General features: G+C 37.0%; 1 protein-coding gene across 3 annotated transcripts in view; it reads right to left on the reverse strand.

The window, feature by feature from the left end:
* Positions 1-12,958, reverse strand: part of CHST9 (carbohydrate sulfotransferase 9) — a 278,955-nt gene extending 265,997 nt beyond the window's left edge. For all 3 annotated transcript variants that reach the window (XM_009252309.4, XM_002828133.5, XM_054537756.2), the window contains exon 1: positions 12,741-12,958. The gene's annotated coding sequence lies outside the window, so the exon portion shown is untranslated. The remainder of the gene's footprint in view (positions 1-12,740) is intronic.
* Between the last annotated feature and the right edge of the window lie 1,554 nt (positions 12,959-14,512).

A 14,512-nucleotide genomic window follows, 5' to 3' on the forward strand; every position in this document is an offset into this window, starting at 1 on the left:
GTATAAGAGCAAAGCTGTTATATTATTAACTTTATTTTAAGATAATCAGTACTTCTTAAGAACATGCTCCATCTCCACAACAATTTGTTACTATTTTCTTCTTATTAAAACAATATCAAGTTTAAACTGATTACTAATATTTGTCTTAATATAAGCTGAAGATGAACTGTAATTTTCTTAATAAGGAGATTCCATCATAGTGAATTTTAACCTCAAGATAGTGTAGGCTGGCAGTATCAAGAGACCAGTTCTTTCTGACTTTTCCAGAAACTTGAAACTCTCCCTCTTTGCTATTATTTATAATAATTTATCAACTTACTATATGAAATATGAGGGGAAATAACTATCCCTATTCTTATCTTTGGTTTATTATATTGTACATTAAGATACATGATATATTGTATGTTAAGATATAAGAAGATCTACATGTTTTCCTTGTATCATATACCAAAAGGCACCGCTCTACTTGCTCTGATTAAGTTACCATACATATCTGAAGGAGCCCTAAATATTATCTTAGCATCATGCAAAGTATTCCTACAGGGACCTGATTAGAAATATTATATCATATGCTTTTACAGTATAAGGAATATTTTAGACATTTATTTTGAAGTTAAAATTTTCCTGAAGAAATAAATTTTTATTTACAAATTTGTAAATATTTTTATTTAACCTCATTTACTTTGTGCCTCTCATAGAACCTGCGCTCGATGGATATTTGTTGGCTAAATTGAGAGCTTTGTCTTTTGATATTTGTATACCTGTGTTATTGGGCTGTAAGTATCTGCTTCTAATATATTAGCACTAACAGTGCTTGCCAGTCTTCCTGAAGTTGCAGAGTTGAGAATCACACAGGATCCTAAATCTCACTGTAGCCCTGGCCAGATCTATTCTACACTGAAAGTGCATTCTGCTAGGTTGTAGACATTTTAGTGAAAATCATCAGTAATCTCATACTTTGTTTTGTAGGCGAGCACCAATGTTTAGGAAAGACATGGAAGAATAAAACGCACATTGCCATAGATGACTCATTTCCCTTTAAAATTTCTCATGTTGAAAAGTTCTCATATATAACTGGAAAAATGAAAAAAATTATTTTATCTAATACATACTGATATTATCATATTACCTATTGTCTCCTATATTGCCTGAAACATATTCTTCTAAGGATAACTTTTTCTTTAGTGCTTATATATAAATTATGGAATTATTATAGAATGTTGAATGAAGATATTTAGATACTTTAGAGAAGACACTCTGTTAATTAAACAACTTTCAAACATTTAAGCTCACTTCAATATATAAAAATTATTTTATCCTTTGGATAGCTAACTTAAAATCATAGGACATTTTTTCTAATTTTTATTTTGAAAAATGTCTAGCATACAGAAAATTAGCAATATAACGAGTGGTATATAATCTCTTTATCTAGATGTAAAAATTATTAACATTTTGCCATAGTTATTTGCCTATTTCTCCCTTTCTTACACTTAAAACATTTCTTTTTGCTGAACCATTTGAAAGTTGCAGATATGAGATTTCACTTCTAAATACTTTCAAATATATCCTCTCCCTAAAGACACATTCTTCTATATAACCCCAATATGATGATCACACTCAAGAAATTGAACGGGATGTAATAGTGTTATATGAGCTATAGCCCAAATTCACATTCCTTCCATTGTCCCAATATTATACTTTATAGATTTTTTTTTCATCCAGAATCTAATCAAGAAGGATGGATGTCTTGCAATTAGTTGCCAGGTCTCCTAGTCTCCTTTAATCCTGAACAATATTTCAGGCTTTTTTTGTTAATCACACTGACATTTTTGAAGTGTCCAGGTTAGTTGTAGTGAAGAAAATCTACCAGTTTAGATTTGCCTGATCGTTTGTTTCCTCATGATTAGGCTCAGGTTAAACATTTTTAGCAGAATACTTCAGAAGAGACTTCTGTGTCATTCTTCATGTATCATAAAAAAAAATACATGATTTCAGTTTGTATGACTTCTAGTGATGTCAAGTCTGATCATTTGATTAGCTGGTATCTGTCAGACACCAACCATAAAGGGATGTCCCCGCTTTTCAATTAATAAGCAATCCATAGGGTGACACGTAGAGATAATGTGAATATCCTGTCCCCATCAACCATTCACACAATGGTAGATGACTTTTTTATTATTCTTGTTATGGTGGTTATTCTTGTTATGGTGCTCTATTATTTCTTTTTCATTATCAGCTTGTATTCTTCAGTGAAACAGAGCCTTTCCTTCTCTCCACCCAATCTGTGCATTCACACACTCTGGGTTCATGGATACTTTTGTTAGTCAATGTGCTCTAATCCATTACATACATTATTACTCTTTATGTATAAAAGATCCCAAATTTGGCCAGGGAGAGTCTTTTAAATCTGGCTATGTCCTTCTGATGTGCCCTCATTTGTTTTTGAGCAATTCCTTGCTTTCTGGGACAAAATGTTCAAGAGTTTCCCCTAAACTAGTTGAAGCAAGAAGGCTTTAAATAAAAACAGTGCTAACCCAACTCAGTTTTAATGCAGCATTTTGAATTTAGTCACGAATGTTAGCATAGTATCTAAAACATAGTAAGTGCCCATCAGTATGATATAGGTCTTCCTTAACTATTTTATACCTTGTTTGAATCTTTTGTGCAATTCTTAAAAATATAAACCTTTAATTTATAACATAGACTTTTATATTACTTTTTCAATTTCACATATTTTTTTCTTATTTTAATTTTTGTTCTCCTTTATCTTCCTTATTTTCATATGGGGGCCATATGAATAGGTGACTTTCAGAGGATTTTCATTTTCTTCAATATGGTAAAATCTTAGACCACTTCTTAATGCCAGAATGTATACAAACAGCAGAGCATAAAACCCCCATAAAGTGAAGCCTTTTAAAATTCCTGAAATTATCAAGGGATTCCACATGTCAGAGGAAGTAATATAAAGGCATGCCTGGGCATTTATTTATTTTGGGGGGTGTAAGAAATTCAACAGACCTGCCCTACTTACTAAATAAATGTAGCACCACCCAAACCACATCTAAATTATGGGGAGGAAAGAGAAATAGAACAAGGAGTATGATATTTGGAGAGGTCACAAAGAAAAAAGCGGGGCATCACAGCTTACACACTTTCTTTTATTTACTTATTTACGTATTTGTTATTAGAATGTAAGGGTGGATACATGTGTGTGTTTGCATGTGGTACATGTGTATAACTTTGTACATGTGCAGTTAGAGATGTTCACTCAATATTTATTCAACAAGTATTTGTTATACTTCCTCTCTGAAGCAGGCATTGTAGTATTTGTTAGGAATACAAGGACCATCAAAACCAGATGGATCCCTATCTTAGCAGTTAATTAAATAATTATACAAGTAAATGTGAATTTTCAACTCTTCTAAGCACAATGGATACAGATACATAAATGTGTATATACTTATATGTATTTTATAAAGGGATTTAATTCAATTTAGGGGTAAGAGATGGTTCATTTGAGCAAGTGACATTTGAGTTGATATTTTCAAAGTGTTAACTAAGAGTTAACTAGGGAATCCTTGAGTTTGTGTTTTTAGGGGATGGGGGGATGGGAGAGAGCTGGAATGTTAAGGCAGCTTGAAGAAAGCCAGCCAGCTGAAGCTGAGGGAAGAATGGGAACATCCAAAGAGACAAAAGTGGAGGAAGGTGTCCTTGCTGGGCTACAAAAATCAGGTGCTGAGTTTTGGTCTTTATCTTAAGCAAAGCAATGGTAATTCATTTAAGTGTTATCCGTGGTTGGAAGGTGATAGTTATCATATTTGCATTTTGAATGCAAATATAATATCTGGTATCCCATTGGAGGATGAATTTGGGATGGGGAACAATGCCACGAGATCAGTCATGGAGACATTGTTGTTTTCTACACAAAGGATGGTGAATGCTTACACTTGTGTGATGGCAGAGGCAGATTTTTGTAATTAATTTTGGAGGTCAAAATCAAAGCCTTGGTAATGGAATTGAAGGAGAAGTAATGTCAAGATTAAAACCAGATTGGACTATGGGAACCCTGCACCTTTGAGGTGAGATGAGCAGAGATCAGGAGTTTGATTTTGACATGTTTCATTTGATGTGTCTTTAAGATAGACAAGAAGAAATGCCAGGTGTATGAGCTGTATCTACAAGTGGGCAATGTAGAGGGACTTTCTGAGCTGTGATTATGTTTTATAGAGTATTCTGCATTAAATATATATCAAGAATCTCAAGGCATTCTTACTGGTTAGTACTTGGTATATGTATGTTGAGAAACCCCAAGGTGAATCAAAGGTCTGAGGTATTAGATGAACAAGCTCTGGTACCTGGGATTTCAGTGATTTTCAAATTCATTTCTATTCTAAATGCTGTTCTAATTCCCTGATCTGCAAAATCTGAAAAAATGACTTTGCTAGACTTTTAGCAAGTAGCAAGTGGTGTATTTATAGGCTGAAGTTACAAAAGTGATCATGCAAGAGGATGATTAGTATTTAAATTATTTAACAATCAGCACAATTTGGACTCCAGCTACAAATAACCAGTAAGACTATACCAGTGCATCTAGCTGAACGCCAGCCCCGCTGGAGTAATAAAATCTCATTCTCTGGTAATAAAAGTTCCTAATTGAAAATAGAGTGCAAATGTTAGAAGGTAAAAAGGGTGTTGATAGTTACCGCTTTTTGTCCAAAAAATGTCACTAACACCTAAGCATTTTTTTAATAACTTGAGAAATCGATCTTTTGGGGAAAAAAATTACCCTCCTTCTAATCGACTGTTCAAAGAATCCTGTAAAAAAAACTAAATTAATTTAGATGATCTTTTCTTTAAAACTGTGCCTATTTAATTTTAAAATGTATTCATTAAAGTATATAATCAACGTCACTATTTTACCTAAATCCTTACAGACTATATTTGCTTAAAGTAAGCTGGACCTATAGGTTACCACTTTAATTCCATCTGTGAAAAGAAAAACAAAAGAAAGAAAACAATAGAAATGACCACAAAACTAAGTGGAATTTTGGGCTTCTTGGTACTGAAATTAATGGAAAAGTAAGTATCGTATTCTTCATTTGAATTGACGGGGTCATCTTATTTGGTTTTCCCATTTTCACATATATCTAACAGAGGCTTCTGAAATTTCTTTTACCACATTAGCTGGGTATATTTTTCCCTTTCTTAACCATATTCTTTAGCGTTATAGAGTTCAGTTTAGGGTAGCATTGAAGTACTATAGTAAAAGGAGGCACTCTGAACAATGGGAGTGGAATGTGTCATATCTGTTTACTCTGACAAAGAAGGTTTTCTCTTGTATAGCAGAGTTAACAGTACAAAGAGGAAGGAGGGTTTTACTTTCACAATCTTTCCCTCTATTCCATACAAAAATAAAAAGCAGAGTAAAAGGCAGATATTCCAATAAAATTTCACTGCCTATATAGATCTTTGTGCTGTTCAAATGAAAGAAACACCTTATTTTCCTTATCGCCTCCCCAATCCAACAACTTCAATTTCATCTTCTCTGAATCCCCACTGCACCACTATACTCGCATTAGAAATTGTAACAAAAGTAGACCAAATAAAGTTAGGGGTCAGTCTGAGGTTGAATGTTGGGTCATTCAACAGACCAAGAAGCTTCCAGTAAGAATGAACAATACACAGAAAACAATCACAGATCAAATTGTGTTCTGTACAATTGCTGCATCCTCTTTGTAGGAAAAGCTGCCTCTCTTGATTGGGTAAAACAGGCCCTTCTATGTAAAGAATTCTGTGATTTTGTCAAAGCAATTGGTTATTCACACACATACACACCACACACACATATTATTGACTTCAATCTCAAGTGCTGCGCTTACATTAAAAAGCTTCTTTCTTTAAAAAGAATAAGATATACAATGGTCTAAAAACATGTAACGTGGACCCTGACTGGGAAGTAATCTAAGAAAAAATATCTCACAATTTGATAAATTCAAGATGGTGTAGCTAATACTCAAATGACATTTCATATTAACTCTTCATTTTCAAGAGCAGATCTTAAGTTACAGTCCAGTAGACAGAAGTAAGAAAGCTTGAATTTCACTCTCAATTTCCTCCTTGCTTCTGGGATCCTACACCCTCCTGTATGTTGTATATATGAGTAATCTTCAAAACCCTCTAATCTCTCTGCAAATACTGTATATTGCACAAAGAGAAGAGATGTTGGTGTGCTTTTAGGATGTCAACAGTGCACAGGTTAAATACCTCTGAAACAGACAAAATTGACCACACCCCTTCCCCTCAACTTCTAATATGCTAGCACAGGATGCATCTATCACAAGCAATATAACAAAATTCGAATATAGCAGTTTATTTGGGTTGGAAATAGCTTTTGGGCTTTTACTATAAGCATACTTCATAGCACGTTGTTTTGTGGTATAACTTCCAGTATTGGACTAGTGCAGTTCTTTTTTGCATAAGCATGTTTCAAGGGCATTAAAAATATAAGCCTTAAGCCTTAATAATACCTCCTTTCCTGTTTTTTCAAAGCCTAAAATTATGTGTGTATATATATATGCTTTCATAAATACGCACATATATACATATACGTACATGCATACGTGTGTGATAATGTCTGTCTCTCTCTCTCTCTCTCTATATATATATATATATATGAAAACTTTCAGTGCTTTATGGAGATATACATTTAAGCAAAGTTAAGGCCTAAGACAACTAAAATATTATCCAGCATGTACTTCAGTTTGTCACCACTTATTGTCACCCAAAAAAGATAGATTCCTAAGAGAAATAAGGACCAGAAGAAGTGAATTTTTATAAAAGTGACAGCAACAGAAAAAGATTAGAACATGACCTGCTTGAGGGCAGTGAAGTCTGTGGTTCTGGTCCATTAGAGCCAGTGGATCAGTGAACAAATGGGACGGTCCTACTTAAAAGAAGTAAAGAGAGATAGGTAGGGGCACGAAAAATAATCCATGCCTACATAAAAATCTTGGTTAGCTAGCTCTATGGCTCTCATAATGGCAAGTAACACCCCTACAGAATATTTTAGGTAGGACTGGGTATGTTCAGGTTTCTCACAAATTATTGGTGGTGGTAGTGGTGACGTGCTATTGGCTTTTAGTGTATATAGGGGGAGGCGGCCCAATTTAATGAAGAGTTTTTCTAAAAATATTCCATATAAAGTTTATGTGTCCTATTGAGCTAAATGTTATGCATATCAAACTGTAGAATCTGGTACATAATTATAATTAAGAATTTTATTTACATTCCCACCAAAAGCTGAGCAATTTACAATAATAGTTTAATTATTTCATGTACTCTATCTTCTAACTCTAGAATTGATAGACTATAATGTTGATAGAAATTAAACTTAAGACAAACTCAGCACCAAATCAGTAATTTTTATTTTCGAAGTATTTTACTTATTGACAATACGGTGAGTAACCTGCATCTCTTGAAATAGAATTCACATTAGTAACAACATGGAAATGTTCCAGAAAGTAATTTTGGGATTTTAGTGGAAGTATATCAATGCTATTTATTCTCTCATTTGCAAAATATCATACTTTAAAATTTTCTCCACTCCAAGAGTCTACATTTGACTTGGCAAATTTTCCCTATACCATTAACTTCCTTCTTCCGGTTTTCATCTACAAATAAGTCTGGGTTGTTAGTATCTCAACACTAGTTTAAGTCTACCCTCATTTTTTCACTTTCGTGCACTTCTTGCATGGGATGTCTTCTGATGTTTTATTTGTCTTAAATTCAAATTTATTCATCATATATTCATACAAGCGCTGACTTTACTATGTGTCTAGTGAAGTTATCCCCAAGCATTAGTGGTGAAATACGCATTATTTTTATTTTATTAGTTTTTAAAAATTACAACTATATTCTGTAATTATTTATAAATGACTTTTGAGGATAATAAGGGGGTAACAAAATATTTGTTTTTAAAAAAGAGGACAGAGTCTGAGAGGGTCAAGGATCACAGTCTGGTCCACGATGACTACTCAACGCATGAGAGAAGACAGCAAATCACAAGCCTTCTACATTTACCTCTGTACTGCTTCATTCCATGACTATCACATATTAGTTGATACCGTGATGGCCAGAAAGAGTTAACTCCCCTACTTAACTAATCTAACTCTCTAAGAGGTAGCTGGATGAGGAGTCAGGAGACCAGGTTTCTAGTTTCTGCTCTGCCACTACCAGTGTGACCTTTAGCAGTTCATCATGATCACTGTAGGTCCCCATTATTTCTGCAACTGTAAAATGAGGACACAGGAATAAATTACTTTTAAGGTTCTTTCCAGCTCTATTAAAAAATGCATAATCTTGATCCTAAGACTTAGGCATTGATAAGAAGAAATGGATTCCTTTAATAAATGTATATAAAATTTATCCTGTGGGTCTCAATTATATTTCCAACCACAATATTTCTTTTAAAATATTCAGTCTAGTCAAGTCTTTAAAAAATGCCATGCCTTATAAAAAATGAAAATATTTCCTAAAAAAAAAAAGCATCCCTACACTTTATGTAGTGAGCACATTTATGATGAGAACATAGTCTCTATTCTGAAGGGTACATCTACTTTTCTATCACCATTCTCCTTACTTCTATAAAAGTTACAGTTTGGCTGTGAATATTTGAAATAAAAATGATCTTATCTGCTTTTCCCGTCGTATATTTTTGGCAGTTCTAACCTTCCACACAGAGGTTTTCCAAATTCTAACAGTCCACGGAACTAACAATTCAACAAAATCTATGTCCAACTAAAAACTTACTATAAACAAGATGTTTAATGCTATGGTATGAATCAGCTTCTTGCTCAAGTAACTCATCTACAACCAATTTTGCCCTAGAGCTTTTGAAAAACACAATAGAAATCTGTTAAATTGGCAGTCTTGCTGAACTTCAACTATTTTATCGAGCTTGGTCCACTGTAACAATAATTGAGAGGTTCTCTTTGATGAAATGTGTTTTTGATTTGGAGCATAGGTACAGAGATGAAATGGACCAAACCCCTTATTTAGATGGCTTCTTGCTATTCCTTCTCTTGGAAAGGACATATTAATATATAAGGCCTAGGAATGCCATTTAACGCCAAAGGCATACGTATGCTCTAGGAAAACACTTAAAAATGCAGTGTATTAATAGTAAGATGCATACATTAATACATTCTTATTTGATTTTCAGGAGCAAACTATTATCACTTCTTAAAATATATTAACCACCTCTGTTACCTGTAAAGTGGGATTGAATTTCTCAAACTTTGACTATAAGACTTTTATTTTTGCTGGGAACATATCTAATCCTTAACACATATTCATTAAACAGGTATACAATCTGGGAACATATCTAATCCTTAACACATATTCATTAAATAGGTATACAATCAAGTCTTACTTATCTTTCTTTGAATTACATATGATTTCCTGCAAAGTTTTCATACCAGGTTTGCTTACTTCTGCCACCCAGCTTGTTTCTGGGCAGTCTGCCCATCTTCCCCACCTCCCCACAAATGGGTTTTGGTGTTTGAGGTATGAAAGCTCATTTAAAAATTAACCTAAACACAAGAAAATAATTAGAAAGGCAACTTGCCCACAATAACAATGAAAATCTTTTTTAAACCAAACATGCAATACATTCCAAAGACAAACACAAATGACTTTTTAAATAACCATGATTTTACATTCTTTCCCTCTATTTTTCTCATTAACATGAATAATTCAGAGTATTTACTATACATGGTGAAACTGTTTCTCCTCAATAATTCATTTTTAGTATACAGAAAAATAAGATGTAACATGTTCTTATGTAATATCCAAAGGTTTTAATTAGACTATATTTTTAAAGGCAACTTTACTTTCAAAATTATCTGTAGTTTGGGTTTATTCTGTCCAAAGCCATTCTTCTAAGTTAGGAGAATCTTAACGCTTTCAGGGAAAAGAGCAGTATAGAACAGTGTAGCTGGTGATAATGGCCCACTTTTTCTTGGTTCCTGATAATCTTCAAGTACATATCAATTATTTACAAAGTGTGGAAAAGATCATCACTATCTTTTTCCTCAAAAAATATGAAAATGCTTTGGGACACTGTGCCCATATTTGAGTGAAAAGAATTTTCCTGATGTGCTGGCTATGCTAAAGGAACAAAGGATTTATTATGTAACTTAATTTTGAATGATAAAATACCATAATATTGAAGTTCTAATTAGAGCAAACACCCCTAAATGGGAAACCTTTCTTGGATAGAGAGCTGAATATCTCACATCTTGCTTTATTGATGACATCAACCAAACAAGAGTGTGAATCTATCTGCTGATTACATCCCAACTCATCCAGATTCCCAAATACAAATATAAAGAACACTATACAGGTAAACATGTCATTCATATCCTATCTCACATCCTATGCTATTCATATGCAATATTGATGTGGGAAACAATGTATATTTCTGAGGTTTACTGAATTTGGAGTTTGTAAGAGCAAGTTAGTCTCTTATTTTGTAAATTCTTCCTTGGAAGATGTTACAGTCTCCTGGAAACCATACTAAGTTTCTGAAGTCACAGGGCTTTTTAATGCACTTCTTCAGAGCATCAAATGCTACCCTCGTAACCAGGAAGAAAGGAAAAGAAGGTCATCAGGAAGGCCCTGCAGCTGCACTAATTTCTAGCTTCTCTCTGTTAACAAAAAGGTTGGGGGTGGGGGGAAAGCAATCAGATTTTTACTGGAGTATACACCAGCCTTGGCCAAGTGCTTTGAAACTTTTAGAATGTCTTCTTTCATTGAAAATAAAAGAAGCAGAGCTTATGGTGTAATAAGCCAAACACAACAGTTACTGAACTTGAGTCAACATTGGATACCATTACAGCTTTCAGGATAGTCATGGGAATGTATGAAATGAGTAAGTACGTTTTGATACCTGTGAAAATAAAACATTGTGCTGTAAGTGAGTGGGAGAGAACAGATGGTTGGTAATGATTTAAAACATTTATGTTTTTGGACTATCACTAAGCCTCTGTATTAAAAAATATGGTGTTTAGTTAGTACATACCAACATCTATATGCAAGGTGCTAATTTTCTGGAGGACGGTACTGTAATGAAGGAGATAAAAACCAAATGAGGTAAGAGGAACATTCTTCTCGTTTTCTGGGGGCATTCAGTGTGTGCTATTTCTTATTGACTATATGCAATCTAAATGTTTTCCATATGATGAGAGGATTTTAATTTTTCCTCAATTACTAGTCAGCTGTAAGTGCCTAGGAATCATATTGTTTGATCGTATGGTGTAGAATTGTAATATTGTATTGTAAATTTGATTCACTTTGACTGAAGCTTTTACACTCTTTGAGCAATAATAAAAAGTGGTAGTTCAGGGTGCTCTTGCCCATGAAAAACAATAGCATTCACCTTATCCTCACGTTGGTTGGCAGGCATATGGTGTTATGATTAGGTACTGGAATTAACAGGTGCCAGGCAACTGAATCAGAAGACAGATAAATACTAAATATGGTCACAATGCATTTGGTTGTATATATGTGAGTTGAAAAGAGGCCCCTGTCCTTCAAACCGAGAGGAATAATAACAATGTAAATAAAATTGTACAAAGATAGATTAATGCAATTCTGAGGTTAAAGCGAAGAAAAATAAACATTGGTAATACTCTCAATTATCAGAAAAACTGCGAGAAGGGAGTCCTGTTAAGCATCCACGGCGTTTTGATTTGGATCTGATAGCATAATAGGGAGAAAAAAGTCACACACACACATTGTGTATTATTCACTTGCCATCGCTTTCAAAACGCTGGGGATTATTCAGGCACAGTATGTTTGTGGGAGGGAGCTGGGGGTGGACCGCAGAGAGAGAGAAAGGAGGAAGGCCTGCAGCTCTAGACTTAGCACCTGTGAACTTAGTTGGAAATAACTCCTGACAGGCATCAACCATAACACCTTCTAACAGAAACATGCTGATAGGCAGGATGTTCAAACGGGGCAGAAGAGGGAGGAGGTAACCCTGTGAAAGTAACAGCAGCAGAAACAAACACACCATTCCTTCTCTCCCCAACCCACTTGCAGCCCCTCTTCAGATCGCCCCTCCCAACTCTTCTGCTCTGGCCACGATCGCACCTGGCCTCCCGGTCCCCCTAACTTCCCTCCCACCTCGTCCGCAGCCTGCGCCTGAGCCTGAGCCAGGTCGCGGAGTTTGAGACAGACGCAAAGGAGGCACCCCCGCAGCAGAGATGCTCGTCTTTCTGCCACACACGCTGGAGGACCGGACAAACTGGCAGCAGAAACTAAAGACTGTTCCTGCCGTCCTCTTTCCAACCTCTGCCTGCCCCAAGCGGGGTCTGACCCCGGAATCCTGGAGTCCAGCGTGCCCCGCCGGGGCGCAGGAAGGAAGCTCAGGTAGCTGACAAGTTCAGGCGGCCGTCCTTCTCCATCGCCCCCTCAAAGTCAGGATCCCCTCCTGCTCCCGCCCCCCACCTCCCGTCCTCCGTCCACTGAAGTGAAGGGAAGTGGGTTGGAATACTGGAGGTGGGGGAGATAGAAAAAGGAAAAAGCCTCCCTCATCCCCAGCGGCGAAGCACCTGGAAAGGTGAGGGCGCACGTCCCCGCCCATCAGAGCCCGCTGCCGGCGCGGGTACCCAGCAGCGCCCCACCATCTCGGCCCCTTCAGTGCCCCCCGGCCCCAGCCCCAGCCCCAGCGCGGTTACCTCGCGGGCCGCTGCCCGGCGCTTGCAGGTGCTGCTGTTCCAGGAGCGCAGCTTCGGAGGAAACTTCCCCGCGCTCCGGGGCAAACTCCCGCGCACTCCTGGCAGCCGTGAGGTGGCTGAGAGCGGAGCGCGGCGCCGGGAGCCGGGACAGCTCGGAGTTGGGTGCTCACCCTGGCCCTGGCCCTCCCGCGTCCGGCCCGGCTGGGGCTGCGGCGCCGCCTCCGCGCCCGCTCCGCGCCCGCTCCCGCCCGCGCCCCCGCCCGCCCGGGCAGCTCCGCCTCCCTCTTTTTCTCTCCCTCGCCCCGGCTGCCCGCCCTGCCTTCTCCCGCTCTGCCTTTGTGGCTCTCTCGTCCCCTCTTTCCTCTGACTTTCTGGCCTCGCCTCTGCTGGCGACTCGCCCTCCCTCCCAGCCCCGCGTACCAGGGCTCAGGTGCCACCCCATGCCCAGTCGAGAAAGTGATTACCCTCGCAGTTCTTTCCCAATTCGCCCTCTCCTCTCCCCTGCCCTGGGGTCTTCTCCTAGCTTTTCTAGAAACCCAGTTCTGAGGGATACATCCATAGGTTAGAAGGCTGTCGCAAACGTTAACTCCAAAGTCAAAATGTGTTTTGCTTTACAGACAGGAGGTGATGTTCGTTTGTTTGTTTAATACATCAATTATAAAAGATCAGTAAAGTGCTTGTTGTAAGTACAGCTAAGTTCAGCAGCAGGTTTGTGTAAGCCAGGGCTCCCTCAAAATGAGCATAGTACCCATTTATAATGTTCAAGACCTAGGAGATTTCTCAGGCCACGTATTTCAAAATCGGACAAGCTGAAGTTGGCGGTTTTAAAGGGCTTTGCAAAGACCAACACTAGAATAACATTTTTAAATCATTAAAGGAAACACCAGGCTTTGGGAGGCCCAGGCGGGAGGATCACTTGAAGCTAGGAGCACTGCCCTCCAGCCTGGGCAACAGAGCAAGACCTTGTCTTGAAAGAAAGAGAGAGAGAGAGAGAGAAAAGAAAAAATAAAAATGGTTCATTAAGGTTTAAAAATTAGTTCTAAACATTATTCTAGCAACAATTTGACCGAACTAGGGCAAATAAAAATAAATGAATCCTTGATTGCTTATTTTGCATTCAGATGATTTCTATAAATTAACAAAGAAAAACTCAACTTTTTTTTTAAAGGCATTAACTAGTTAAACCTACCTTATTACGACATTAGAATTTTGTTGTTGTTTTTGCTGAAACTGAAATATTCGCCTTATGCATTTCCAGTAGGTCTTATTCTTATTAATGGTTTAGGAATAACACATCTGGTAGTAGTGAATTTTGGTTCTTTGAAGAATTACCATTATAGGACTTGTTTGCCTGATGCAGGTTTCTTTTTAAACAGAACCTGATTTATTATTCTGTCACAAGTGTTTTATTTTCATGCATTTTTAAAAATTGGGGTAAAAACCACATTTTTATCATTTTTAATATACAGTTCAGTAGTGTTAACATACATTCACATTGTTGTAAAATAGATCTTCAGAATTTCTTCATCTTGCAAACTTGAAACTTTTCCATCAAACAGCTCCCCCTTTTCCTCTCCCGTCTAGCACTTGGTAATTACCATTCTACCTTTTGCTTCTATGAATTTGACAATGTTAGATCTCTGATACGATTAATATCCAGAATATAGAAAGAGCTCCTATAACTCAACAACAAAAAGTCAAATAACCTGATACAAATGGGCAAAGGACTTGAAAAGACCTAAGAGTTTCATTTTTTAAATTTGTATATTTGC

The sequence above is a fragment of the Pongo abelii genome, chromosome 17 (genome assembly GCF_028885655.2).
Source record: "Pongo abelii isolate AG06213 chromosome 17, NHGRI_mPonAbe1-v2.0_pri, whole genome shotgun sequence".
Taxonomy (NCBI): domain Eukaryota; kingdom Metazoa; phylum Chordata; class Mammalia; order Primates; family Hominidae; genus Pongo; species Pongo abelii.